Here is a 13,312-nt window from a genome sequence, read left to right on the forward strand (position 1 = left end):
AGACAAGATTGTTTAAATGAGAGAAATTTAACTTTGATCATATTTTTGCTTTGTAGTTTTGCCCCATCATTCAGTTTTTTAAATTAAAAAAACTATAATGTCAGGTTTGGTTAAAATATCATTGTCAGAAAATTGAAACTCACTGGGCTCTTAGCCTTAAGACAGACTTTCATTTTAAAAATAAAATAGCTGAATGAAAAATAGTTTGCTTTAGTTCAGAATACATACATAAAGTGTTTAATAATTAAATGTGAAGAAACGGTTTTGAGTACCCTTGTGTTACATTTTTTTAAGCTTGACCAGAATCTTTCTAAGAAAGATGAAAATTAATTTTAAATACTGAAGCTAAAACATGTTAATGAACTAAATAAAAGTTGACACATTTCTAATTGTATCCATCTTCCCACCTTTTACCCTTAAGTATTTAAGATATTCATAGACAAAAGCCATCCCTTATCATTTCACTCCAGTCAACAGTGCATAAACTGAAGTTTGGATATTTTCTCAAAAGATGTGGCAAAATATACATTTCAAGTGCATTAACCACTTTCCTTACGCTTCTGAAGATAAATGAATTGCCTGAACATCTCAAGATCTTGAAAGTTTATAGTGATGGAAGCATAGGTTGCAAGTGAATGTGTTGGCCTTGTAAATTCTACTCCTAAAACTGTAGCATCTGTAGCATAAGCGCCTTCTTAATGAAAGAGTGACGCAGTCATAAATTTATGTATACCATGACGCATGGAAGTATCAAAGTTTCAACTTTCCATGTGTCAAAAGAGGAGAAGCTATTGTTTTAATATAGTTGAACATTATGTTGGAAATAGTAGTCTTTTCACTGTGTTTTACCCAGACCCAGACTGGCAGAGGTAACTCAAAGTAGTTGATCCTTTGGAGTACTCTTTTCCTCCCTTTTCGTCTGTCTTTGCACCCTATCCCCTTAAAAATAAATCATGACATAGAAAACCATATTTAGTTTATGGACGAGAATTCTTAGAATAATTTTTTCTTTGTCAAGCATCAGACTGAAGTTATATTGTTCTGTTATATTGAGTTTCTATATTGATGTAGGGTACTGCAAAGCTGTGTACAATAAATGTCAAGGATAGTGATTTACTGACAACAATTAGGAAAAGAGAACTATAGAATGCACAGGAACATTTTCAGAAATGGGTTTTATTATATTTCATAGGCACCACTCACTTTACTTTTGGTGGGTTTTAATACTTGAATCAAAATAAAATAATACATGAGTTAAGTATTAAACCAACAGATTAAAGCCCCAGGCCCCAAGCCCCTCATTTTGGTTGTAGCTCTTGGTGTAGATGCTATGGTGTGAGGGCTGCTTTCTTTCAATGGCTGGTTGTCATTCAGGCTGGGTTGTCATGTGACTGCCTGTCTGTGCCTGCTGTACAGGTGAGCGGATGTTCTGCACAGCAAGTGTAGACAGGCAGACACATGACAACTCTGTCCAGCCAGGCCCTTGGTTCCTTCAGGTTTCCTTTGCTCATAGACAGATACAATCAGCCTGTTTTCCAGATTTGGTGATTTTGGAGAGTAAGGGGAAAGGGAGAAAAATACACAATATAATTAAACATTAAAACATTATGGAACTAAAAACACGTTAGACTTTTGACTTTATTCAGAAAGTACATTTATACATTTGTTCCAAATGTGCTAACATGGATAATTTGCATAACAGAAAACTCACATTAAAATTTTAGGAAAAAAAGAGATTAAACACAAGGTTTTTTCTTAAATCCAATTCATATTAGTACTGGCCCACATGTAGTCAGAGTTCAGAGTAATTGAACCAGATGTTTTTCCTCTTTGCAAAAAACTGCATATTTTAATACTGAAGTTAAAGATAAAAACTATGTTTATACATGTTTCTTTTAGTAGATAAGTACAATAACCTTGCCCATGAAAAAGAAAATTACCATTGACATGGAAACAGCAGCCCTTTTCAAAATAATGAGCCTAATGTATTTGGCAACCCAAGCTGCTGACTTTGGTATCTGATGCTTTGATAATAGGATTTTACAAGGGAATATGTTTTTACCAATTATATGTTAAACAACAGGAACCGATTTAAATGTCTCATTTTCCTTTTAAATGCAAAGTTTCTAAGTGTGGATGTGAAATCAAATTAAAGGCAGTTGTGAGCTTAAGTTATCCACCTCTTAATTAACTACAGGGACATGTTGTGAATCAAAAGGGTATAAACTGGAAGGTTGTTACTCACAGTGATGCTCAGAATGTGTTTTGGATATAGTTAGTGCAACATAGTTACAAAATAGTACCTTAAGAAAAGGCAGAAAAGGCAAATTCATTTCATATCCAAAAAATTAAAACCAGATCCTTTGAAAAATTTTCTATAATTTATATGAGCTAATAGTGTTAAATATGCAGATACAAAATTTAATTCTGGTGAGTCAAGAATAATTCTACTATTTTAATATCAATTATCAATTCACATTTGTAGAAGTATTAAGCAAATTCCCCTCCCCTTTTAAAAGCAAAAATATCCAAATAGTCAAAATTCCAGTAAGTAGGACTTCTTAAAAAACACAGCACCAAAAAACAGTATTGTCCACAGATTGTACAATTAGACATTTTCTCAAAGAACTTTAAGAAAAACAAATAGTTTGTGATTTATCTTTAATTGTAAAATTCTGAGAAAATAGCAAATAGAAACTTAATGGAAAGCAAAATAGTTTTTAGATACTGAGAAAATGACAATTTTCTACAAATCTGGACTTTTATGCAGTGATTAGATAAGGTAATGTTTTAACAAAAGCTGATAAGTGCCATTTTCTGTGTACTTATGTAATTTCAAGAAAGTAAATTTCTGATTCTGTTTCTGGCCATCACTTCCGAGTAAAGGAACTTTTTTTTTCCTTAACAGAATAATAAACATGAGTAAACTTGTCTGTTATTTAAATAGCTACAAGGTTAGAGTATGCCAAAAACCAGTGCCTTAAAATACTATTGTGTTACTGTTGCTGCATTCAGTGCAACAGAAAGTAATTATAGAGTGATTCACTTACAAAGAGTATAGTGGTGGAAATTAAAAATTACTAAAATTCTTTATAACTTTTCCTCTCTCTCCCATAAATAATTTGATCCAGTTAACTCTGCTCAATTAAAGGAATGATGCATGCAACCTGAAAAAATAAAAAGAAATATTTGTGAGTTTGTATGTTATGCTTTAATATAAAACAGTTTTATGAAGGCAAGATATAAAAAAATTTTTGATCCAGAAAAACCACAACAGTTTTTCAGGGGGAAAAAAAAATCTCGCTGAAAATGATTGTTCTACTCATAAGGCTTTTGGACACTTTATGTTTCTGATAGATTTTTAAAACACACTTACAGTAAGTATGTGACATATGCACACTTCATAGTTATATTGAACCTGCCCCTAAACTTGTTAAAAAGATGAAAGACTGAAAACCATATTGACTTTTTTTTAATCTCCCAAATTATAGGTTGGATATTAGTTTATTATTACTTAAAATACTAGCTAAAATATAAAACAGCTATTTGTATTATTATCATACTATGTAATTTTTAGCATGGTTATTATACCTTGTTTTCTTTTTGTCTTTTATTTCTTAAGGAAAAAAATGTAAGAAAAGAATTATCTTCTAAGTCTTCTGTAGTAAAATTAAACCAAAGCAACTCCAGGAAACTGGCTGTCACGCTAAGTCAAAAAATTCAAAATGAAGATTTTTTTCCTAATTTACTTGGTTATCTCTATCTATTAAAACTGACAAAAATTATTCATAAGAGACCTTTGAAAATTGGTAAATATTTATATCTACTTAATTTACAGAACATGAAAGTAAAAAGGGATTTGAATTAAGAAAGTTTCTATCTTAACTCAGGAATTTCCTGTCTTAGGTTAAAGCCTGACCTTCCAGTTATTTTAAGCCAGGATTTCTGAGTGATGGTCTCTTAGTTATTATTTTGACGTTATTGTGATGGGTGGGCTTTTCTGCTTAGAGCAGGGTAAAGTGCATTGTTTATAAAGAGCGGATCCCTTATAGAGTAAGTGAAAGCTTGGCGTCTCTTTAGCGAGCATGGACGCTTGTGGATGAGTGAATTTTTTTACATTACCAAGTTGTACTTTTTATATCTTATAACAGCTTAAGACTTCAACCAAAAAAGTAGGAAGAATTCTTTCATTGGGATTTTTATGTCTAAACTATTTCCCACAGAGTGAAATACTTGGGTGGTCTGTAGGCAAGAGGTGGGGGTAGATAGTATATTTTGGTCTTTTACAAACATAAACATATTATCTGGGCCGAAAGCCCGAATGCCAAGCAGGAAGGATATTAAGCCTATTGACTAACTACAGGAAAGTGATCAGCGTGAAACTTTGTCCTATAGTAAACAATCTTTCTTTGATTTTGAGATCTGTGGCCTAAAAGAAAAATGGGTTTGAAAATTGAAGTACACCGTTTTCAATTGATCCTTTTCCAATTAAGACATTATGGTGTTGAAGCTAAGGCTCTGAACTTCCTTTCGCTTAGATGGCGGAAAAGTCCTTTTAACCCAATACCTAGTCCAATTTATCAATCGTTCACATGCTAAAATGAAAAATAATTATGAAATTTCTATGAAATGTAGTTTGGACAGACCCTGAAACAATTTCTCTTCATGACCATGTATAATGTTTAATTTTAATACTTACACTTACCATTACATCCAGGGGTAGTTTTAGTTGAAGATGCTCACTGTTGGTTAGTTTCCTCTGGAATAGATTCCATGATTCCTAAAATATTTGTATATCTCCTTATAAAGTAATATGAAAATAAAATTAAACATTTTTCTAATTTACCTGGATATAGATACGGCTATAATGTATATAAATGTGGGCATGTGTACCAGCGCATAAACTACAATCCTGCCTTCATTCAGCAGAGCTTTATAAAATGAGCTTTTACTTTTGATCTTTAATTTAGCCCATATAATTGAAAAATAAGTACTATTCCTTTTCATTTGTTAAAAGTTTGCCTCAAAAATAAGTCGCTAGAGCCACATCAAGCACGTGCAGGAACTCCTTGGTTATCCTTTTACAAAGTAATTCTTATATTTCTACTCTTGTACTTATGCCAGGGGCACCCTTATGTCCCTTCTATCTCCAGACCGAAAGTCATCCTGAGGGAGAAAATAGGTGAGGGACCCGTAGGGATTCATTTCTTTGAAACAAAAGGACCATTTAACATGAAAAAAGAAATTGAAATTAAATATACATTAAATGAAAGCAAATTATGAAGTGTAATCATTTCTAGAGTTAAAAAAAAAAACAACCAGAAAATTTGAGAAAACTTAAACATTACCAAAGTACCTTGTTAGCTATTCTTCTTCAGTAATTGTATCAATTAGAAAAAATATATTTCTTGAAAAAATGAGCTCCTCTAAGTTACTTTTTTAAAAGTTTTCTTATGTAAAAGAAACTATATAGATTTTTAACGTCTCATTTGTTCTGCTAAAAATAGTTAATATGGAACTCTGCAAGTCACAATAGAAAATGAAAGGATGACTTTACTATATCATCTAAGTGAAAGTAGCTAAATTTCTCCTTGCTGTGTATATTTTAACTAAGAATCATGAATATATAAGAATACTTATGTTTTCTTTATACACATTTTGGGGTGATCAGAAGGGTAATTTTTAAAGTAAGTTGTTTTGACAAAAGAAAGCTTAGGGAACCTTTTATAATAAAATATTTTGCTAAAGAGAACTTGAGTCAATTTTTGAATTGTTGCAAAATGTATAACTTAGAAAAGAGTTTGTTCAGGAACCACTGTAACTTTAAAGGACAAAAGAGATTGCATTTATTTTTCACAAACCCTGTAGAAGAGATGTTTTCATTATATAGAATTGTTTGGGAATTGAACTAAATGGGGGTTAAGAAAATTAGTGATGAGGCAATAACATTTTTCCAGAACTTTCTTTAAGGGACCCACCTCTAAAGTTCAGCACAGATCACATTGCAATCCAGACTTGCTCTATTATTTTCTCTATTAGGATTTCATTCAGCTTGAGGGTTTTCTTCCCTCCCACCTTCCTCCCCCTCTCCCACCCTCCTTCACCTCCAGGACAGCTGGAAATTGACCAAAGAAAACTTCTGCCTTCGTTTACAAATTCCTTTTTTATCAGTGGGTTTCTAGACAAAGTGCCTTATCATTTTAAATGCTCGGAGAAGTGGAAGCATTGTAAGCTATAGGCAAGAGGGCTCAGCTGAGCAGCAAGTATCAATCACTCTTTGATTAAAAAAAAAAAAGTGAAAGATATTTACAGGGATAGCTGAAGATAGAGATTTTTATTTCCTGATTTATTCAATTGCCGACTCAATAAGTTGTGGGTTGGCACTCTTCTCTGGGCAAATCCCATCTGCATTGTCTGGTAGGCAAGACTTGGCAGGTTCTTCTTTTATTGTTAGGTACTATTATTCCTGGTGTTTATATTATAGAAGGAAATCTTCAGAAAAGCACTATCCATTTAGCATTTAAAAACCAGCAAGTATTCTTTACTTTGGGAAAAATGACTTCAGTCCTGGGATGTTAAAAGTTACACATACAGCCTTCATCCATATACGTTTTTAAATCTCTGAATTATTATTAAACAATTCAGAAGTAGCCTCATTAAACTATTCTTAAGTGTCTGGAGTGAGTTTTTTCATATTTCATTTTGAAGTGGGAAAACCTTTACACTTAAGAAAACACTCGAATTATCAATCTTCAGAAAAAAACCAAAAAAACAGTGAATCGCTATATACCACACACTTTCGCTCTTTTAAAATTAAACACATCTCTACCCATCACACATGTACCTCTGTTTCCCTTGCATGTTAACACAAATCATGGACTCCCCACCTAGGTTCCCTTGGTCACAGACCAGGTGAGCAGTCAAGAAGGCCTTACCCGCTGGTCTTCCTTTTGGCAGTCTTTTCTCAGCAGTGTCCCCGAGGGCTTCTTGGTCCCTAGTGTGCAAAACCTGTGAAGAAAAACACTGGATATGAGATTCAAAAAAGGAGCAAACAAATGTCTTCTCCTTGGAAACAGCCCATTTTGTCCCCAGCAGTCCATGGCGTTGCTCTCCCTTGCCCAGTCTAACCAATGTGCAGACTACTGTACAACGGCATTGTCCTGAACAGGTAGTCTGAACACTGGGGCGACGGAGCAGGATCTCCAGAAGCTTCCTTCCATGTACTTAAAATCCTCTCCCGGTCCTCAGGAAAAGCCTCCCTTCCTGCACCAGGGGTTGCATTCAGCTTTCCCCCCTGAATTCTGCTGTGCTGACTGAGACACACTCAAGGGCTGTGATTTCCAGTCTTGACGTGGCACATTTGCTGCAGACTGGGGAACTGGCAATGAATTTAGGACCAGGAAAAGGGGGAGGGCTGGGCTGGAGAGTCCATATATGGGATGATGTCACCCTGGGGAGGTTTGGGTATGCGCTGTGCCGCTGGAGAGACCGCTAGAATCGCCTGCTCTCAGACATGGGTCTGTGCATAAAATGGTACCAGATGTTTTAGTGTAACGTTAAGCAGTCATTTCATCTTCAGGCCAGATTTTTTTCCTCAACTGGGCAGGAAGTGGGCCCCAGTATGGAAAAGCTGTAAAAAAAAAAAAAAAAAAAAAAAAAAAGAGTCAAGATGTACAGTTCGGCTGTGGCCAACTGAAAGTGAGTTAGTGTAGATGTACAAATTTACTGTCTGACCCAGGCTAGAGAAGTAATTTGAAGATAGAGGGTAGATAAAATAGTAAACAGAAAGTTGAACACTGGAAGGCAGAGCTCATTTGGAAACCTTTTTGAGCTTTCCTGTGGCACTTTGTTTTCTGGTATTTCACTTGTCAAAAAGGGCAGATAAGTTTCTCTCTCTCTCTCTCTCTCTCTCTCTCTCTCTCTCTCTCTCTCCGTCTCTCTTCCTCTCTCTCGCTCCCCCCTTCTCTCTCTCCTCCTCCCTCCCTCCCCCATCCCTCTCTCTCTCTCTCTCTCTCTCTCCCTCCTCTCTTTCACTCCTTCTCTCTCTCCCTCCTTCTCCTGTCTGTTGGATCTGTCAGCAGCTTGCAGGCTGCTCTAGACTTGAACAGTAATTATAGCAACTTCCTGAAAGTGAAGCCCCCATGAAAAGTCTGGAGAAATGTTCTTTGTCATAGCCTCTACATGAGTAATTAGTTCCACATGTGGCCTTCCTAGTTTCCCTCAGCTATTCTGGCTGGCTCTCTGAATGCTGTGCTATAGTTTGACCTAAAGAAACGTTAAAGTTTTTATTTGAAGCATCCACTACGAAATAACGACTCAGGTCTAACAAATCGCCTCTGGTAGATCCACGCCGTTAGGTATAGCATTGTTTTTCACTGTTAATTCCTGATTCTGTTTTGATACTTTTGTTTTGTTTTCATGGTATTCTGTGGCTTAGTTTTATCTCTGATTAACTAAATCTGTTGAAATTTGCCAAGTACCGCTTGACCAAAGGTTATAAGATATCAGCCCACTGGCATCTACTTTTCTTTCCGTGTTGTGGCTGTTTTCAATTATATATACTGTTGAATATTCTGAATATGTAGTTCTCTCACTTTCCCTCCGTAGGATTCTGATCAAAGCTAGAGTCACCTCAAACAAGAGCTTGATTAATTGCCCTTCTAAAGATCAAAATGTGAGAAAATTTCTAGGTAGCTCCCAAATTTAATTTGACTAACCAAACTAAGAAACTTAGCATCCTTTAAAGAAGTACAGCCAAAGCGATTCATTTCCACTGGCCTTCTGAAATGCTTTTTAGAAATAGAAAAATATATCACTTATTTATACGCTGCATTGTATATTTCAAAAAGCTTCAAGTGAGTACTGTCCTAAAGCATTTGCTTTTCATAAAATGACTTCTTTTGATTCATTAAATAGCACACTACTAAAGAGTTCAAAAGTTATGATAAACCCTTGTTATTTTGTGAGGAAGATTAAATAAGATAAACATGAATGATCTGGCATCTTAGCATGGAACAGAGATTAGCACTGGGTATACCATTCATAGAAATATTTATATCATCAATAGGAGTCAGAGGAATGACTTTATATCACTGTACTTTTACTTCCATACTTGTGTCTTTAGGGCCTATTCAATAGTGCTTGCACAAGCCCTGTAAGACTCACCTCCCCTTTTTCCCTGTCACTGCTTGCATATTACTGGAAATAATGTAAATGTGACTACATACAATCTAGTAGTTGTATTACATGTGGATACCAACTCCATTTTATTTTTTAAAGTATCTGTGTGTTTACTCACATGAAGTCTTCATAGAGGAACCATAAACCACTGAGCCAGTAGTCAGCCAGCATTCCAGGAGTAGACCTCCTTCTGCCACAGAAAGTGAAAGCCTTTCTTCTGCCCCCTTCCATTTAGATATAAGACATGCCTTGGAAATTTTTGTCAAGGCAAACAAAAGGGGTTCTGATCATATTGCACCATGATTTCCCCTTAGTCCATACATCTATATGCCCTCAAATGGTTCTACTACCTACACCAAATAGGAATCGTATGATATTTCAATCAAAGGACTTAACTTTTTACTTATCTTTATGACTTTCTAAACATTTTAAGGAATTTTCTCCAGAGACAGCTATAGAAATTGAGTTCCCCTTAGAATATATGTCCATCTCCTTGAGTTTCCAGTTAACTGAAGTGTTTGAGGGTGTTCTTGCCTCCAAATAGTTCAACAAATATTTATTCTCGCCTACTCACCTGCTAGTCACAATACCAGGGACTGGGCATACAGAGATTAAGATCTGACTCCTGCCCTCAAAAAGCTCACACTTACATAAAACGTTAGGAATACACATCTGTGACCAAGTTCTGTTTAAAAAGTTGGTCATTCTGCTCTGAAAAGTCCTTGGCATTGATTTGGAAATGCCTTAATAACTTTTCTTATGTCTGTAAAGTTATCACTTGAATACCCAAAATGTATTGGGCCATAGAAAGCAAAGTTGGACATGACAAATACTTGACTTTGAGGAACTAAAGTTATTTAATTTGCTTATTTCAAATGTTGTTGACCAAAGTGATTATTGAATCAATAGATGGTTTTGGGTGACTACAAAATATGCTCTATTTTAAAGTGTTATGAAAAGGAAACACAGTTTCAGTTAGTTATTGTTACCAATCTTGGCACATTTTTATGACTTTGGAAATTCTCAAATTGAAACCAGGACTGAGGCTTCTTTCTATGTACCTCTAAAGGGGCAGGGTTACTAGTGTTTACAATTATTTTGTGATATCCAGATATGCGTACTTCAGCTAATATTTATATAGCCTTAATTTTTTTTTTGGTACAAGATTAATGCACAAGTTCAAACAATAGAGAGGTATGTCAAGAAAAAAATTAATCATCATTATCCCTTCCAACTTCTTATCCCTTTCTGTCTTCCCAAACTAATGGTAACTGTTTGGCATGATTCCTTTGACTACCTTCTCAATAGTCATTTTACAGCTTCTTTACAGATTACAAAATCCATTCACGTATAATGTATTAGTTTCTTATGATAACCCTATAGTGTAGCTATTATTATCCCCATTCTATTGATGATAAAATTAAAGCTCAGAGAGCTTAAACATTACTTCATCAGAGTCCACAAATGGCAGAACTCAGAGTTTTTTTCTAGCACCAATGCTCGTGCTCAGAAGAATATTGTCAACCTACAGAAACAACGTATTCCCCTAACAAATTCTTATAGTGCTTGTATTTCCTGTTATTAAAATGCCAATTAATTACCTGCTGTGCTTTCACAGTTTTATACTGAGATGTTACCTGTACTATTTGTTATTTTATGTATTTGAACTTTTTTTTTCCTAGATAAAGTATAAGCTAATTGAAGGCAGGAAAAATATATTTGTATTTCTTTTGACTGGCTGATTGTAGGCCATTCAGTAAACTGTAAAAGAATGAGTAAAGAGCTATATGGTATGCATGTGGTTTCTGGTCAAATATTCGTCATGATAGTAACTTAGGAATTACAGCTCTCTTAAAAAAATCATAAAAAACATAGTGTGCTTTTAATATTTATGTATGTGTCTGCAGCTACCATACCAGATTGAACTATTCTTTTTGAAATAAATGTAAACATTGAGCCAACCATATTTCCTTGCTTATTTTTGGCCTTCTAATCTTCTGGAAGCATCCTGTGCAGCTACCAGTCATACAATCTTGTGTGAAAAGCAGGATCTAACCAAGTTGTAGTATTTCCTTTCTCCTTTTCTCCTTCCCAGTTTTTAGCTAAGATAAAAATCTAGCTGACCTTCGTTCATTGCTAATTAGAGAAGATAGCCCCACTTAGTTTGGCTTTATGTTGTGTGGATTAGCACTTTTTTTTTTTTAATTGGAGGCAATGAAGTCCCCTAATCTCCTGCATTTCCTATTTTGTTAGGGCCCAAAGGACTAGATATGTTGTAGCAGAGCGTTCCACTTTTCTTCCCTTGCCTGAATCACAAACAAATGGCTTCCCTCAAATCACTGCAGTGAAGTGCCTTCTTAGGCAGAGATGCAACATCAGCCTGTAAAATAGAGGAGAAATATTTCAGAGGGGTAAGAGATTTTCCTTCAACAACTGAAAAAGAAGTTAAATTAGAAAGCTATAAATTATCAACTTAATGCAACTGAGTTTACAATCTTCAGAAAGTTTACAAAAGACAAAGATTGTGAGAGAATTGATTTTAAAACGTACATTTACAGACGCATGTTTTGTTTTTGCCTGTCTCTAAAATTTCCATTGCTGAGTCTGTTTATTTAGAAATAAGCTCCTAACCAAAAGCAGTATATATTTTATGAACATTCTTTCCTCAAATCAATTGACAAAGCTAATGTTACGTCTTTGAGTTTTACTAACCACTGGCGTGCACAGCAGCCATTTTTATATTTCAGTAACATAATACGTCCAGCAGACAAACCTTAAAAACTCTAGCTCTATTGGATACCAGTCACAAGAAAGGAAATATATGATTTATGACTCCAGTAAAATTGGAAGCACTGTCTTGAGATCTTTAGGGAAAGGCAAGTTAAAGGGATTAGAAAATTGTTGCTGGCCTTTTCAGGCAGATTTTAAGTGAGAGCGTACTAGGAGTGTAGTCTGCTGCCTGCTTCCACCCTCAAAAGCTGATAAGCATCATCTGAATGCTATGTGCTGCGAGCTCCGTTGAATTCCGTGTTACAATCAGACTTTAGAACGAGGACTGGTTCCCTTGGACAAGAGAAACATGGTGTCGTCAGGTCACTGACAATTTTAGAGTATTGACTCCTGATGTCTTTTGGCATCACCAGCATTTTATTTCCTTAGTGTGACTCAAACATGAATATGCATGATATCCAAAAGAAAAAATATCTGTATGTGCATAATATAAGGACTCAGAAACTACTTTTTTTTTCTGCAGGGGTGGAGAAAGTACCCTTTCTGTGGATGGGGATACAAGTTAAGCATAATGGCTACAAGGATGCATGTGTGTGAAGGGACGCTTTCTGCTTTACTCAGAATACCTGCAATTATGCAGTAGGTCATTTTAGAAGCTCTACGTCTTTAAGTAATGATAGGCATACTTGTGCAACACATAGCACATTGCCTTTATTTTAGGATTTTAATCTTCTGGTATATACAAAAGGGGAAACCCAAATTACATGAATTTCTAAAAGGGTTTGATCCAACATAAGTCTGTTTAGTTGTGTCCATTATAAATATGTTAACTAGCCTTCTCAATTCTGTTCAGTTTCCAGAGAATTTATTCTAGCTTCTAAGGACATATGAGACCATATTAAAATACTTCTATTCACACCATCATGGAAATTTGCTTTACTTTTACATACCAAAAAAAGTACTTGGCATATAAATTGGTTCATGTCGAAAGGTTATTTATAGGTTGCAAATGGGTATTAACCACATATCTTTATAAACACTTATTTTAGTATTAATCAACTAAAAGTGATTTCCATTTGCCACACAGAATCAGATTCAGTGCCACTTCACTGCCACTCAGGATGAGAGTACAAAAGCTATAGAGGTAATAACATATACTGTTTTCTGAATTTAGAGGTTTGTTTTGTTTAGTTAGTATTTTCTTTTGAGCACTTATTTTATGTCAGCGTCCATGCTAGTGTCTTTCACATGTGATAGAATTTAATCCAGCAATTCTGAAAGGTAGGATCTCTCCATGGTTACAGATGAGGAAGCAGAAGCTCAAGGAGGCAGTGTCGTGTGGGTATTCTGGAGCCAGCTGGCATGGGTTTGAATCCTGGCTTCACAGCTTGTTATGATGCTT

General features: G+C 35.1%; 1 protein-coding gene and 1 long non-coding RNA gene across 10 annotated transcripts in view; one reads left to right on the forward strand and one right to left on the reverse strand.

The window, feature by feature from the left end:
• LOC105484426 (dynamin 3) overlaps window positions 1-13,312 on the forward strand; it is a 564,467-nt gene that overhangs the window by 286,807 nt on the left and 264,348 nt on the right. The window lies entirely within an intron of this gene.
• LOC105484425 (uncharacterized) lies at window positions 1,157-7,560 on the reverse strand. Its single transcript, XR_988928.3, has 3 exons — window positions 6,936-7,560; window positions 4,706-4,780; window positions 1,157-3,167 (listed from the first exon to the last, which is right to left on the reverse strand). It is a non-coding gene; the product is annotated as an uncharacterized lncRNA (long non-coding RNA).

Source organism: Macaca nemestrina, chromosome 1, assembly GCF_043159975.1.
Source record: "Macaca nemestrina isolate mMacNem1 chromosome 1, mMacNem.hap1, whole genome shotgun sequence".
NCBI lineage: Eukaryota > Metazoa > Chordata > Mammalia > Primates > Cercopithecidae > Macaca > Macaca nemestrina.